At 45.0% G+C, this 13,268-nt stretch overlaps 1 pseudogene; it reads right to left on the bottom strand.

Annotated features, from left to right (window-relative positions):
• Positions 1 to 4,521: 4,521 nt before the first annotated feature.
• LOC116506887 lies at positions 4,522 to 4,640 on the bottom strand (annotated as a pseudogene).
• Positions 4,641 to 13,268: the final 8,628 nt, after the last annotated feature.

The raw sequence follows: 13,268 nt of genomic DNA, 5'->3' as shown, positions 1-13,268 counted from the left end.
GAGAAGATGGATTGATTATATTCAAAATAAATACGGGACTAAGAAATTCCAGATAGCTTATGACGGAAAAAGTAAGGAATGATATAATTTGTTTATAGTTAGCTTAACAAAAGAGGAGTTAAAGCACAAACGAAAGATGAAGCCAAGTTTCTTTTAGTTTCTTTTAGAATATGATCGTTAAAGATTTATACCCTGTATTTGCTCTGGGAAGTTTGGGGGGGGGGAGGTTGGGGTGGGGGAGATGGGCTCGGGTGGGGAGGTGAGGGAGGGGGGTAAATATTTGTAAAAGCTTTTTAAAGTTTTCAATTTAAAAAAAAAAGAGTAAACCTGTTTAGCAAAAGAGTACACAAGTCCTACCCAGAAATCTGCGGAAATAATATCTGTATGCATATTGTCTCCTGGGATGACCTCTTCATTCTGCTTCCATTACCTCCACATTCTCTAATCTTAAGTATGGCCAAGAGTATGGCTAAGTATGCATTCCAAGAGGTTGTTGTGCAGGTGTCACTTTGCCCCGCCCCTTGCTCATCTGGGCGAAGAGTTTAGTTTAGTTTAGTTTCCTTTATTTGTATGCCGCCCTTTTCCCTGGGGGGACTCAGGGCGGCTCACAATTCAAAAAGGGGGGGGGGAGAGACACACAATAGACAATACAACATGTTAAAAAGAGAGCACAACAGTCACACAATTCGGGTGGGGCTGGAATCTTAACCCCAGGCCAGCCGGGACAGCCAGATCTTTAAAGCGGCGCGGAAGGACTGGAGGGTGGTGAGGGTCCGAATCTCCACGGGGAGTTCGTTCCAGAGGGTCGGAGCAGCCACCGAGAAGGCTCTCCTCCGGGTAGTTGCCAGTCTGCACTGGCTGGAAGATGGAATTCGGAGGAGGCCTAATCGATGCGATCGTATCGGTCTAGTGGAGGTAATTGGCAGTAGGTGGTCTCTCAAGTACCCAGGCCCACTACCATGAAGAGGGAATGAATGCTTCCTTTTGCATTGCCCAGGATAACGCTGCATGAGCATCCTCACGCAATGTCACTAACTAGATTGCTAGCCCTCTGGATGTTTGATTATCCCGGTTTGTCGCGAACTCTTAACAGATTTTAAACTACCAGCCTTTACTTCAGAAAAAAAAAAAAAAGCTCTCAGAAAACTGACTTCTGGCCTCACGGTTTGGTTGCCGATTAAAATGGCTACTTTGCATATTTTGAATTTGAGGCACGGAAGAGCTGCCACCACTTAAATGACACAGCACTAAATTAGGATTAATTTCCTATTTGAGTTCAAGATAGATAGATAGATAGATAGATAGATAGATAGATAGATAGATAGATAGATAGATAAGTTTATTTATAGGCCGCCCTTTTCCCTGAGGGGACTCAGGGCGGCTTACAACTTATGGGGAAGGGAATACACACAATGACGTATAAAAACAATACATACTTAAAAATAGAAGCAACATTCATCATTCGGGTGGGGACGGACTATAGTCTTTAACCCCAGGCCTGACGGGATAGCCAGATCTTGAGGGCTGTGCGGAAGGTCTGGAGGGTGGTGAGGGTACGGATCTCCACGGGGAGATCGTTCCAAAGGGTCGGAGCTACTACTGAAAAGGCTCTCCTCCGCGTAGTTGCCAGTCGACACTGACTGGCGGATGGAACTCGGAGGAGGCCTAATCTGTGTGATCTAATAGGTCGCGAGGAGGTAATTGGCAGGAGGCGGTCTCTCAAGTACCCAGATCCACTACCATGAAGGGCTTTATGGGTGGTAAGTAGCACCTTGAAGCGCACCCGGAGATCAACAGGTAGCCAGCGCAGCTCGCGGAGGATAGGTGTTATGTGAGCGAACCGAGGTGCACCCACGATCACTCGCGCGGCCGCATTCTGGACTAGCTGAAGTCGCCGGATGCTCTTCAAGGGCAGCCCCATGTAGAGCACGTTGCAGTATTCCAGCCTAGAGGTCACAAGGGCACCAGAACTCAAAGCCACCCGCCGCTTCTTGCTATTGCAAGTTTCGTGCTAGTTGAGGTTGTTGTTAGTTGTGAAGTCGTGTCCGACCCATCGCGATCCCATGGACAATCTTCCTCCAGGCCTTCCTGTCTTCTACCATCCCCAGGAGTCCATTTTTATCTTAATGTTTAACATCCGCCTGAATTGTCCAATCTCCATTTTTATTTTCACAATCTTTCCTCCCCTAAGCCCCTTAAAGTACTTTCGGTGTATCTGAAATTTAGTATTTTGGTCTGTTTGATTCTTGATTATAAAGTTTCCTCAGAAAAATAAACACAATATGATATTAGAGTTCTCTCTTTACAAATCCAATTCCGCATAAGTGAATCCGGATTGCAGTTAGTCTCCTATTTTGACAGCCTGTTCTAATATCTTACTATTTTAAGGAAGAGCGTTCAATTTCAGTTACTATTCAGTTACTATTGCTATTAAAGGAATGGGTATTTTGTCTGATTCTCCACTTCCCCAAGTCCTATTCAGAAAGAAGACTGCTAAATCCTGTGAGATTTTAGTAATGTTGTTGTGCGTGAGAGCATCTTTTAGAAGTCCAGCAAAGATTTGGCATCCATATATTGGGTGAAATATTGATTGAATTACTTTTTTTCAATATTGAAGATGAAGAATTATTACTGGTAGTAAACAATGATGGTCAAAAGTTACCCATGAGATCCAATATGGTACCACTGTTAAGATACCAGGCCCCACATTTAACTCTACTTTTAAACATCGAAATTTACTGGGTGAGTTTTGGGTAGTACAGTATTTTGTCTTAGTTCAACCTACCTCAAGGGTTGCTGTTGTGGAGACAAAACAAGTCAGTTTCATTCCAACCCTTTTGAGTTTTTAGGAACAAGCCAGAGTATAATTTTAGCAATTTAATGGGTTTATATGCCGCCCAATCCCGGGGGGGGGGGGGGGGGACTCAGGGCAGCTTACAAGTACGAATAAAATAAAAATAACATATAGGGGAAGAACGTAAAACAATACAAACATTTTAAAAACACAACATACATCCGGGTTAATTGGGGGTTCACCTGATTTGAGTCAGCAACCCCAGGCCTGCCGGAACAGCCAGGTTTTGGTGGCTTTTTGGAAGGCTGCAAGGGTGGGGAGGGTCCGGATCTCTGTTGGTAACTCGTTCCACAGAGCCGGAGCAGCAACAGAAAAGGCTCTCCCCCGAGTGGTCGCCAGCCAACATTGTCCGGCAGACGGCACCCAGAGGAGGCCTAACCTGTGAGTTCTTATCGGACGTTGGGAGGTGTGTAGCAGGAGACGGTCTCTCAGATATCCAGGTCCAGTGCCATGTAGGGCTTTAAAGGTAATCACCAGCACTTTGTAGCGCATCCGGAGACTAATAGGGAGCCAGTGCAGCTCGTGGAGGATAGGTGTAACACGGGTGTACCGAGGCGTGGCACGACAAAACCACGGTCCACTAAAGCGCGCCCGATTAAAGCGCGTACCTGACGTCATCAGCAGCGCGACAAATACGACCGCGGAGATTTTAAAAAGCGATTTTAAAGCAAGCCGATTCACGTAAAGGTAAGGGTTAGGTTTAGGGTTAGGGTTAGGGTTAGGTTAAGGGTTAGGGTTAGGTTTAGGGTTACGTTAAGCGTTAGGGTTAGGTTTAGGGTTAGGTTAAGGGTTAGCGTTAGGTTTAGGGTTAGGTTAAGGGTTAGGTTTAGGGTTAGGTTTAGGGTTAGGTTAAGGGTTAGGTTTAGGGTTAGGTTTAGGGTTAGGTTTGGGGGGGTTAGGGTAAGGTTTTCGCTTTAATTTTAAGTTTACCGCTCACAGCGTGATGTTTTCGTCGCGCTGTGATGACGTCAGGTACGCGCTTTTGTCGAGCGTGCTTTAGTCTACCGCGGTTTTGTGGTGGAACCGTACCGAGGTACCCCTGATATTGCTCGCACGGCTGCATTCTGGGCCAACTGCAGTCTCCGAACACTCAAAGAAATCAAAGAAATAAATCTAATTTTGCTTGCTGATAATTCTTTTACAATCTTGCAATATAAATCTTTGCATATAACTTTAAGCCTGATACAGAAGATTCTTCCAAATATTATTGTTGACTTCTAATCTTTTAAGACAGTAACAAATTTGCTGAGATATACTTTCTGAGTAGACATCGGTATTTCTCCACCTCAACAATGTTACAACGTGTGGACTTCAACATCAGCTATGGACTGATCGACATAAATCTTTATGGCTGTACTTCAGGATGAAGTGTGTAATGTAAGAACAGGTGTTGCTACTACCTCTTTGAGAGCCTTCATTTCTGAGCAGTGACGAAACAATTGTGGTTGTGCTAATGAACTAATCAACCTATGCAGGAACCAAATCAGGTGACTAAGATGAATCATTTAGATAGCTTTGACCCTGTTGAAAGAGAAGGAGACTAGGAGACTCGTGGTTTTTCTCAATGTGATTTTCAGATTTTAATCTCCCTTGTTTATGAATGTGACGTGTTGACATTGCAGGACAAGTTGTGAGAAGTTTTGAGGGAATCAGGACACTCCAGGCACGATGAGTATGGTAAAATCCTTCCAACATGACTTTTGGAATATCTACGTTTGAACGTCAGATATTAAACTGATAAGAACAGATACAACACATGATCTTAGCCAAAACGAGAAGAGGCAATGCAGTGGCTCAAAAGTTAAGATGCCGGGCTTGTCGGATGCAAAGCTGGCAGCCCAGGTTCAAGATCCGAGTGGCACGTGACAGGATGAGCTCCTGACCTTATCCCAGCTCCTGCCAAACTAGCAGTTTGAAAGCATGTAAATGCAAGTAGATAAATAGGTACCATTTCAGTGGGAAGGTTAACAGTGTTCCATGTTGTCATGCTGGACACATGACCATGGAAATGTCTTCGGACAGTCCTGCAGTGCCTTGAAACAGAGATGAGCCTCACCCCTTATAGTTGGCAACAATTAGCGGAGTAAAATCTGCATGGACTTATTTTTTTCTTTTCTTTTTACCTTTGAACGAAACACAAATGTAAAAAGAACATACTTACATTGACATTACGAGTCCAGACCTCTCTGATCCAGCCAGGATCTTTCATCAGTGGAATCTAAAATTCAAGATCAATGTTTAATTAACACCAGGTAGAAAGTCAGTTCCCCCACTCCCAAAGAATGAAATATTTTGAGGGATATTAAAACGATCAGAATATTATATTTCCCTCGATGACAAATGGAGAAACATGTTTTTAAAGGCAGAAAGCAGCCCCCCTCTTTCCTTAATAGCCCATAGCAAATGCCAGCACTTAAAAGATAAAGAGCTTATTGAAAGGGAAGATTGGTATCTAGATAGCTCTATTCATAGGCAAAGCAAATACTGCAGGCAGAAATCCATTCAAGACAGGATATTTTGAAATTCCCTGCAGCAAAGTCTGAACAAAGGCAGAATGGTAGGAATAGAAGCAAGCCCCCTCACTCAAGATCCAAAATAGGATGAAAGCTCTTAAGCCACAATAGGAACTGCCCAATACCCTTTCAGATCACAAGCCACCTCATTGCACGATCCCAGAGCAGTTCAAACTTCACCTGGGAGCTCAGATAAACAATAAACCAGAGGTAAACCAGGTTAGCTCAGACAAGCACCTAGGAATTGCATTTCCTCTTTTGCATATAGAGCCAGCTATGACCCCTACATGACCCTTACATGACCCCATAGGAATCTGACAACAGCCAATAGAACGCATGTTCTTGCACAGGAAGAGGAAACTCAAATACAAAGTCCAGAGAAGGTACAAAAATACCCCACTCTCAACTCCATATGGTCAGCTGCCCAGAACCACAAATCCTTGTGTGGTTCTGCTTCATCATTAAATGGGAACTATCTCCCCGTTGAGATCCGGACCCTTACTACCCTTCCGGCCTTCCGCAAAGCAACTAAGACCTGGCTCTTCCGGCAGGCCTGGGACTGTTGAATTATCCAGCCCCATCCGATGTTATGACTGTTGCTGAAATTTTTAATTGTTGTTTTTAGTTTTGTACCCCCTTCCCTTCTTTTGTTAGACGCCCTGAGTCCTCCGGGAGTAGGGCAGCATACAAGCTAAATAAATCTAATCTAATCTAATCTTTCTTTCCAATCAGCCTCCATGTTTCCAGTGTCTTTCCCCCTGGCTTGGAACTGAACTACGTGGATATTTCTTCCCACCACTATAGTGAATATAGTAATTACTTAAAAGGGACAGCACTCTTATCTGTGGAAGTGTGAAGTTTTACATCTCTACCACAGCTACATGTGCAAAATTGTCTCCTTTCCCTACTTGGCCAATAGAAGTGTCCCAGTGGATTATTATTATTTTTTTTTTTAAAGCAGTTTTGCTGACTTAACATGAAGTACCCCTATTCTGGCAATCTTCCATGTCCCTTGCAATCTCCTGTACTTTTGAAAGTGATTTCTGAGAATTGGCAAATCAGTTGGGATATGAGACAGAGAGATGCTGTAGAAAGAAACAAGAAATAGAAGCAATGCAACTTCGGGAGTTTATCTATGTATAATAATCCAGTACCATGACATATCTGCATAAGCATGGACCTGGGGTTTTGTTTTCCCGTTGTGATCGTTCTATATTGACGGAGTCAGCACAGCTGACTATTTGTAAGCTTGCAAGGTGGTTTTCTGCAGAGTTAATACTACAGATGTTTTTTTTTAAATATCACATGGGTTGCCTTTCCATTTCACAGTGACTCCACCGCCATCCTGTGCAGCCAATGAGTCCTCAATATATGACTTTGGATTCGTGTATTTTTATATAGCTATACTTCCTACGTTCATGATATGGTATTGGTATTGGTATTTTATTATTTGTATGCCGCCCTTCTCCGGGAGGACTCAGGGCGGCGAACAATTCAAAGGGGAAAAAAAGGGGGAACATAAAAGACAAAATACAAATAATAAAAGTAGGCAACAGTCGCACAACCATACATGTCGAGAGGGGAGGGAACTCATCACGCCCAGGCCTGCCGACAAAGCCAGGTTTTGACGGCTTTTCGGAAGGCCTGGAGAGAGGTGAGGGTCCGAATCCCCGCGGGGAGTTCATTCCAGAGGGCCGGAGCTGCCACAGAGAAGGCCCTCCCCCGGGTAATAGCCAGGTGGCATTGGCTGGTAGATGGCAGCCGGAGGAGGCCAACCCTGTGAGATCTAATGGGTCTGTGGGAGGTAATTGGCAGCAGGCGGTCTCTCAAGTACCCAGATCCAATACCATGAAGGGCTTTATAAGTTACGACTAGCACCTTGAAGCGTATCCGGAGACTGATAGGTAACCAGTGCAGCTCGCGGAGGATAGGTGTAACGTGGGTGTACCGAGGTGCACCCACAATCGCTCGCGACATCGCGAGCATCGTTATCCATACTGTGTCAGCTACACTGTTTGCATGAAGAACAAAATGTTCTCTTACATCTTGTACTAAATAGATATTGAATGCGTCAGACCCAAGAACCAAGTTACTTCAAGAAGTTTTTATTGCTGTTCACCTACAAACTGAATCTTGCCAGATTAAAGCACTTATCTACATAACTATTAGATATACCCAATAAACAACTAGGCAGGGGTGGGTTTCAGGCGGTTCGCAGCGGTCCCCGCGAACCAGTTGGTCGGCGAACCCAGAAGTAAGTAACTTCCGGGAACGCCGAAGGATCCACCCCCCCCACCCGCGTTTCTTACCAGGTTTTGACGAGTTCTGCGCTTCCACGCATGCGCAGAACGCATACAGCGCCTGTGCGATCCTCCAGGAGCAGCTGGAGCATCGCACAGGTGCTAGTACGCATACGTGCGCTGCGCACGTGCACGAGGACGCCGCCGGCCCCGGTTGGAACGGGGCAAGAAACCCACCCCTGCAACTAGGGGGTGTTGGCATATACCAGTGATAGTGAACCTAGTTGGCACCGAGTGCCGCAACCCGGAAGAGGCACTGCCCAGGGGACACGCGCACATCAGAAAATGAACTTCCGGTTTCCGCTGCACGTATGCGCACCAGCCAGCTAGTCCTCTGGTTACTGGCATCCATGCACATGTGATGATCAGCTGGCCGGCACGCATGCTCACGCCGGAAAATGGAAGACCAGGTCTTCCAGTTTCCAACACTGCCGCACACATGAAGGACAGCAGTGGTGGGATTCAAATAATTTAACGACCGGTTCTCTGCCCTAATGATTTCTTCCAACAACCAGTTCACCAGACTGCTCAGAAACTTAACAACCGGTTCTCCCGAAGTAGTGCGAACTGGCTGAATCCCACCACTGAAGGGCAGCTGACCATTGCGTGCGCATGCGTGCCAGAAACCCGGAAGAGAAACGTGTGACGATGCGCATGCCAGGTGACATGGCTCTGTGTGCAACTTCGGGCACACGTGCCATAGGTTCGCGATCACGGCCAAGGATTCTGAGCTCTGTTGTGTTTTTGATCCCTGAGAAAGAGCCCGTCCCTCCTGCAACTCTGGACTACCCCCCCCCATAACTTTTGTAATAAAGTTCTGTTGATATCCAGAAGCTGAGTGTACGTGTGTATGTTATTCTATAGTAAAAAATGGAGGAAAGAAAATGAGCCCTTCTAAATTAGTGTGGCACGACAAAACCGCGCTGGTGAAAATCGCGGCGATAAAATCGCGGTGCTAAAGCCGCGACGTCATCACCGCCGCGACAACAGCACGGCAACAGAAGGGCGCTTTAAAACGGCGCTGCGGCAGAAAGCCGACTTCAATTAAGGTCAGCGTTAGGATTAGGTTTAGGGGTTTGTTTTAGGGTTTGTTTTAGGGTTAGGTTTAGGGTTAGGTTTAGGGTTAGGGTTAGGTTTAGGGTTAGGTTTAGGGTTTGGTTTAGGGTTAGGGTTAGGTTTAGCGTTAGGGTTAGGTTTAGGGTTAGGGTTAGGTTTAGGGTTAGGTTTAGGGTTAGGTTTAGGATTAGGTTTAGGGGTTTGTTTTAGGGTTAGGTTTAGGGTTAGGTTTAGGGTTAGGTTTAGGGTTAGGGTTAGGGTTAGGTTTAGGGTTAGGTTTAGGGTTAGGGTTAGGGTTAGGGTTAGGGTTAGGTTTAGCGTTAGGGTTAGAGTTAGGGTTAGGGTTAGGGTTAGGGTTAGGGTTAGGGTTAGGGTTAGGGTTAGGTTTAGGGTTAGGTTTAGGGTTAGGTTTAGGGTTAGGTTTAGGGTACTGAGTGCTTGGGAATGTGCGAATTTGCCCTCCGTGATTATGTCATCGCGGTAGGGTCGCGTTTTTCCTTAGCGCTTAGAACGGTGCGAATTAGTCTTCGCGTTTATGTCTCCGCGAATAAGGGCTTCGCGGATTTGTGGTGGAACCCTAAATTAGAATAGAATAGAATAGAATGAATTCTGGTTAAGAATGCCATTATCAATTTTTGCAGAGGCTTCCAGGGCTGAATTGCTTATTTTTCCCACCTGTATTACTTTATAAGTAACTCAGGGTACATAACCCTCCTTTCTCCCCTTATTTCCCCCACAACAAGAACCCTGTGAGTGGAGCTGAGAGAGAGAGTCACAGGCTCAAAGTCACCCAGCCAAATTTCATGCCTAAAGCAGAACTAGAACTCCCGATTTCCTAATTTCTAGGCCAACACCTTAGCCAATACATATACAGTACATTGTTGTTTTTTTAATATTGGTGTAAAGGTTTCACAATCTTCGAGGCATTTGCTAATCTATATTTAAAAACAAGAGCCTTAAGTAAGCACAATGTAAGTTTACTTCCCTAATAGCATACACTCAGGAAGTAATTTGATCTGAACATCCTTTAATTAACCATCCTACAGCAATACAGGACAGTATTAGAGACGACTGGGAGCCACGCTGCAGAACTATCATGACTGTACAAGATAAAATACTGAATTAGTATCAACAGTTTGCAGAGACGGAAGTATCAATAGGTCACCATAATAGGCCAGGGGCTTCCAGTCCTCCTCTTACTACCCTGTTTCCCTGAAAATAAGACCTCCCCAGATAATAAGCCCAATCGGGCTTTTGAGCGCATGCGTTAAAATAACCCCTCCCTGAAAATATTGCAACACAGCCATGAGGTGACCACGCTTGCCGCTTCCTGGACACCAAAAATAATAAGACCTCCCTGAAAATAAGGCCAAGCGCTTATTTTGGGGGTGAAAAGAAAATAAGACCCTGTCTCATTTTTGGGGAAACACGTTACTATTTGTCTCTTGATGGTTCAAAGTTACAACAGCACATAAAACAGCGAGTTATGAGAGTTTTCCCACTTTTGCAGTATTCCCCATGGTCACGTGATCAAAATTCGGTTGCTTGGCAACATGATTAACTTAACAACTGCTGTGATTCACTTAGCCACTGTGGCAAAAAGATCATGAAACGGCAAAGCTCACTTAACAATTGCCTTGCTTAGCAGTGGACACTTTGGGCTCAATTGTGTTTGCAAGGCCGGGACTATCTGTAATTATAGCAATAGCAGTTAGACTTATATACCGCTTCATAGGGCTTTCAGCCCTCTCTAAGCGGTTTACAGAGTCAGCATATCGCCCCCACAGTCTGGCTCCTCATTTCACCCACCTCGGAAGGATGGAAGGCTGAGTCAACCTTGAGCCAGTGAGATTTGAACCGCCGAACTGCAGATAACAGTAAGCTGAAGTGGCCTGCAGTACTGCACTCTAACCACTGCGCCACCTTGGTAATTGATTGGTATCAGTAATTGATAAAATAGGTCATCTGCTGGCTAGCTGGGGACTTTTAAATATTCTACAAAGGCAGCCATTGCCTCCTTCAAACGAGGGGAAAGGAAGTGAGAAGGTTCTTGGCTGGGAAATGTGTTTTGTCTAACTAGGCCTAGAAAAATTCAAGCCCAATGCCTAGAAATCCTGGTGGGATTGAAACCAGTAAGATAAATTTGGCCGGGAATGTATAGACAGATCAGTGGTGGGATTCAAATAATTTAACAACCGGCTCTCTGCCGTAATGATTTCTTCCAACAACCAGTTCGCCAAACTGCTCAGAAAGTTAACAACTGGTTCTCTCGGAGTGGTGCGACCCGGCTGAATCCCACCACTGAGACAGATGTGTGAAGTGTTAGATAGCAATAGCAATAGCAGTTCGACTTATATACCACTTCATAGGGCTTTCAGCCCTCTCTAAGCGGTTTACAGAGTCAGCACATCGCCCCCACAGTCTGGGTCCTCATTTCACCCACCTCGGAAGGATGGAAGGCTGAGTCAACCCTGAGCCGGTGAGATTTGAACAGCCGAACTGCAGAACTGCAGTCAGCTGAAGTAGCCTGCAGTCCTGCATTTAACCACTGCGCCACCTCGGCTCTTTTAGGGTAAACGGATGAGGCAGGACTCAGGCTTCAGTGACAAACAATAGCTCTTTATTAAACAACTATTTATAAATCCAGTGCTGACCTGATTGACAGCTAGCCCTTTTATAGGGAGCTGTCAGATGGCTCAGCCAATGAGCTTCAAGTATTCTCCCGCCGGAATGGAGGACCTTGGTGGAGCCTATTGCTCCGGTATCAATATGTAACACGAAGAATTCCTTATTTCTTCTGGGTGCTGTTTGTGTTCTCTGGCATCGCATTAATCTGTACTCTTCCTTCCTCTGTCCTCCTGTATTTTGCTTGCTCAAATGAATGATAATTAGTTTTTAATAGGCAGTTCCCAGCCTCATGCATCTTAAAACAGATGACATAGATTTCTAAAACCAATCCTTCGTTGCCTCCTTAAAATAAAGATCCTTTCTTTTCGGGTTAATCCAGCATTGGTCTTTTTCCTAGCATCATACATTCCACAACCCTCTGGGTTTGGTTATTCTGATTAAAAGGGGGGGGGGGGAATGGGCCATTTATTTGAAAAGTTATTCCTGAAGAAAGCAGATTTCCAGTTCTCCCCTGTTCAAGATCAGGTTGTTAGGTACTGTAACTCCCTTCCGGAGTGGAATACTTTCACCCAGGAGAATACTGTACTTCTGAACTCAGTTGGGAGAGTTTAAGGATAGTGATTCAGGAATAGTTTTGACACACTTGTGTTTGCGACAGGAAGAGGTAGCACACCTGCACCTCTTCCGTACTACGGTGGATTGTCTGGCAAATGAAACATTTTTCAACCCTATTGATTTCATGAGCAGCAGTGGTAAGATTCAAATAATTTAACAACCGGTTCTCTGCCCTAATGACCAGTTGGGTAAGTGGGGCTCAGTGATCATGTGACCAGGTGGGCGTGGCTAACTCAACGTCACTCACGTCGATGGGCGCTTCGCCTTAGCTGTTACAATGTAATAAGGGTTAACCAGAGAGGCAGTTTCTGTAAGCAGGGCAATAAAGATTAGGCTAGAAACAACACCAGAATGTTTCCTTCCTGCCTTCCTTATAGGATTAGCCCTGTAAAGTGGGAAAAAAACAAAAGGAGATTTCTTCCAACAACCGGTTCTCCTGCTTGCTTGGAAAGTTAACAACCGGTTCTCCTGTTTGCTTGGAAAGTTAACAGCCGGTTCTCCTGTTTGCTTGGAAAGTTAACAGCTGGTTCTCCTGGGTAGGTGCGAACCGGCTGAATCCCACCACTGTTGCGCAGACATTGAACAGTCCCTTAAATTGAGCTAGACTCCAGGTATCCATTTTATTTTCACAACAATAAATCAAAATTGGTTTGTCATTGCCTCCTCATGCAATGGGTTTATTTCTCCCTCTCTCTTTACCTCCCAAAGACCAATTAGATCGCACAGACTAGGCCTCCTCTGGATTCCATCTGCTGGCCAATGTCGGCTGGCGACTGCCCGGGGGAGGGCCTTCTCTGTTGCAGCTCCGGACCCTTACTACCCTTCCGGCCTTCCGTAAAGCAACTAAGACCTGGCTGTTCCGGCAGGCCTGGGGCTGTTGAATTATCCAGCCCCACTTTAAGTTATGAATTTTGCAGTAATTTTAAATTGTTGTATTATTTTTTTATATTCCCCCTCCCTTTTTATTGTAAGCCGCCCTGAGTGTTCCGAGAGTGGGCGGCATACGAAACTAATAAATAATAAAATAATAATAATAATAATCTCTTTTTCTCTCTTCCCAGTTTAGTGTATGACCCTGCATACACAAACACACACACACACACGTTATGATTTCCCAAATAATCATCCCATCCAACGCTGGTTTTCAGAATCAGCTGAGGTCACGTAAGTGCTGCCATTTAGCATAGGCTAAGTATACATTATTTAAATAAATCCAGTGACATGAGAGTCAGTTTGATTAGTGATTAGGACACCAGGCGAGAGTCCATGAGATTCGGAGTTCTAGTAGGTAAAACAAAAAAA

This window comes from Thamnophis elegans, chromosome 3 (assembly GCF_009769535.1).
Source record: "Thamnophis elegans isolate rThaEle1 chromosome 3, rThaEle1.pri, whole genome shotgun sequence".
Lineage (NCBI taxonomy): Eukaryota > Metazoa > Chordata > Lepidosauria > Squamata > Colubridae > Thamnophis > Thamnophis elegans.
The sequence above is the reverse complement of the archived record's forward strand: the minus strand, read 5'-3'. Positions and strand labels throughout refer to the sequence as shown.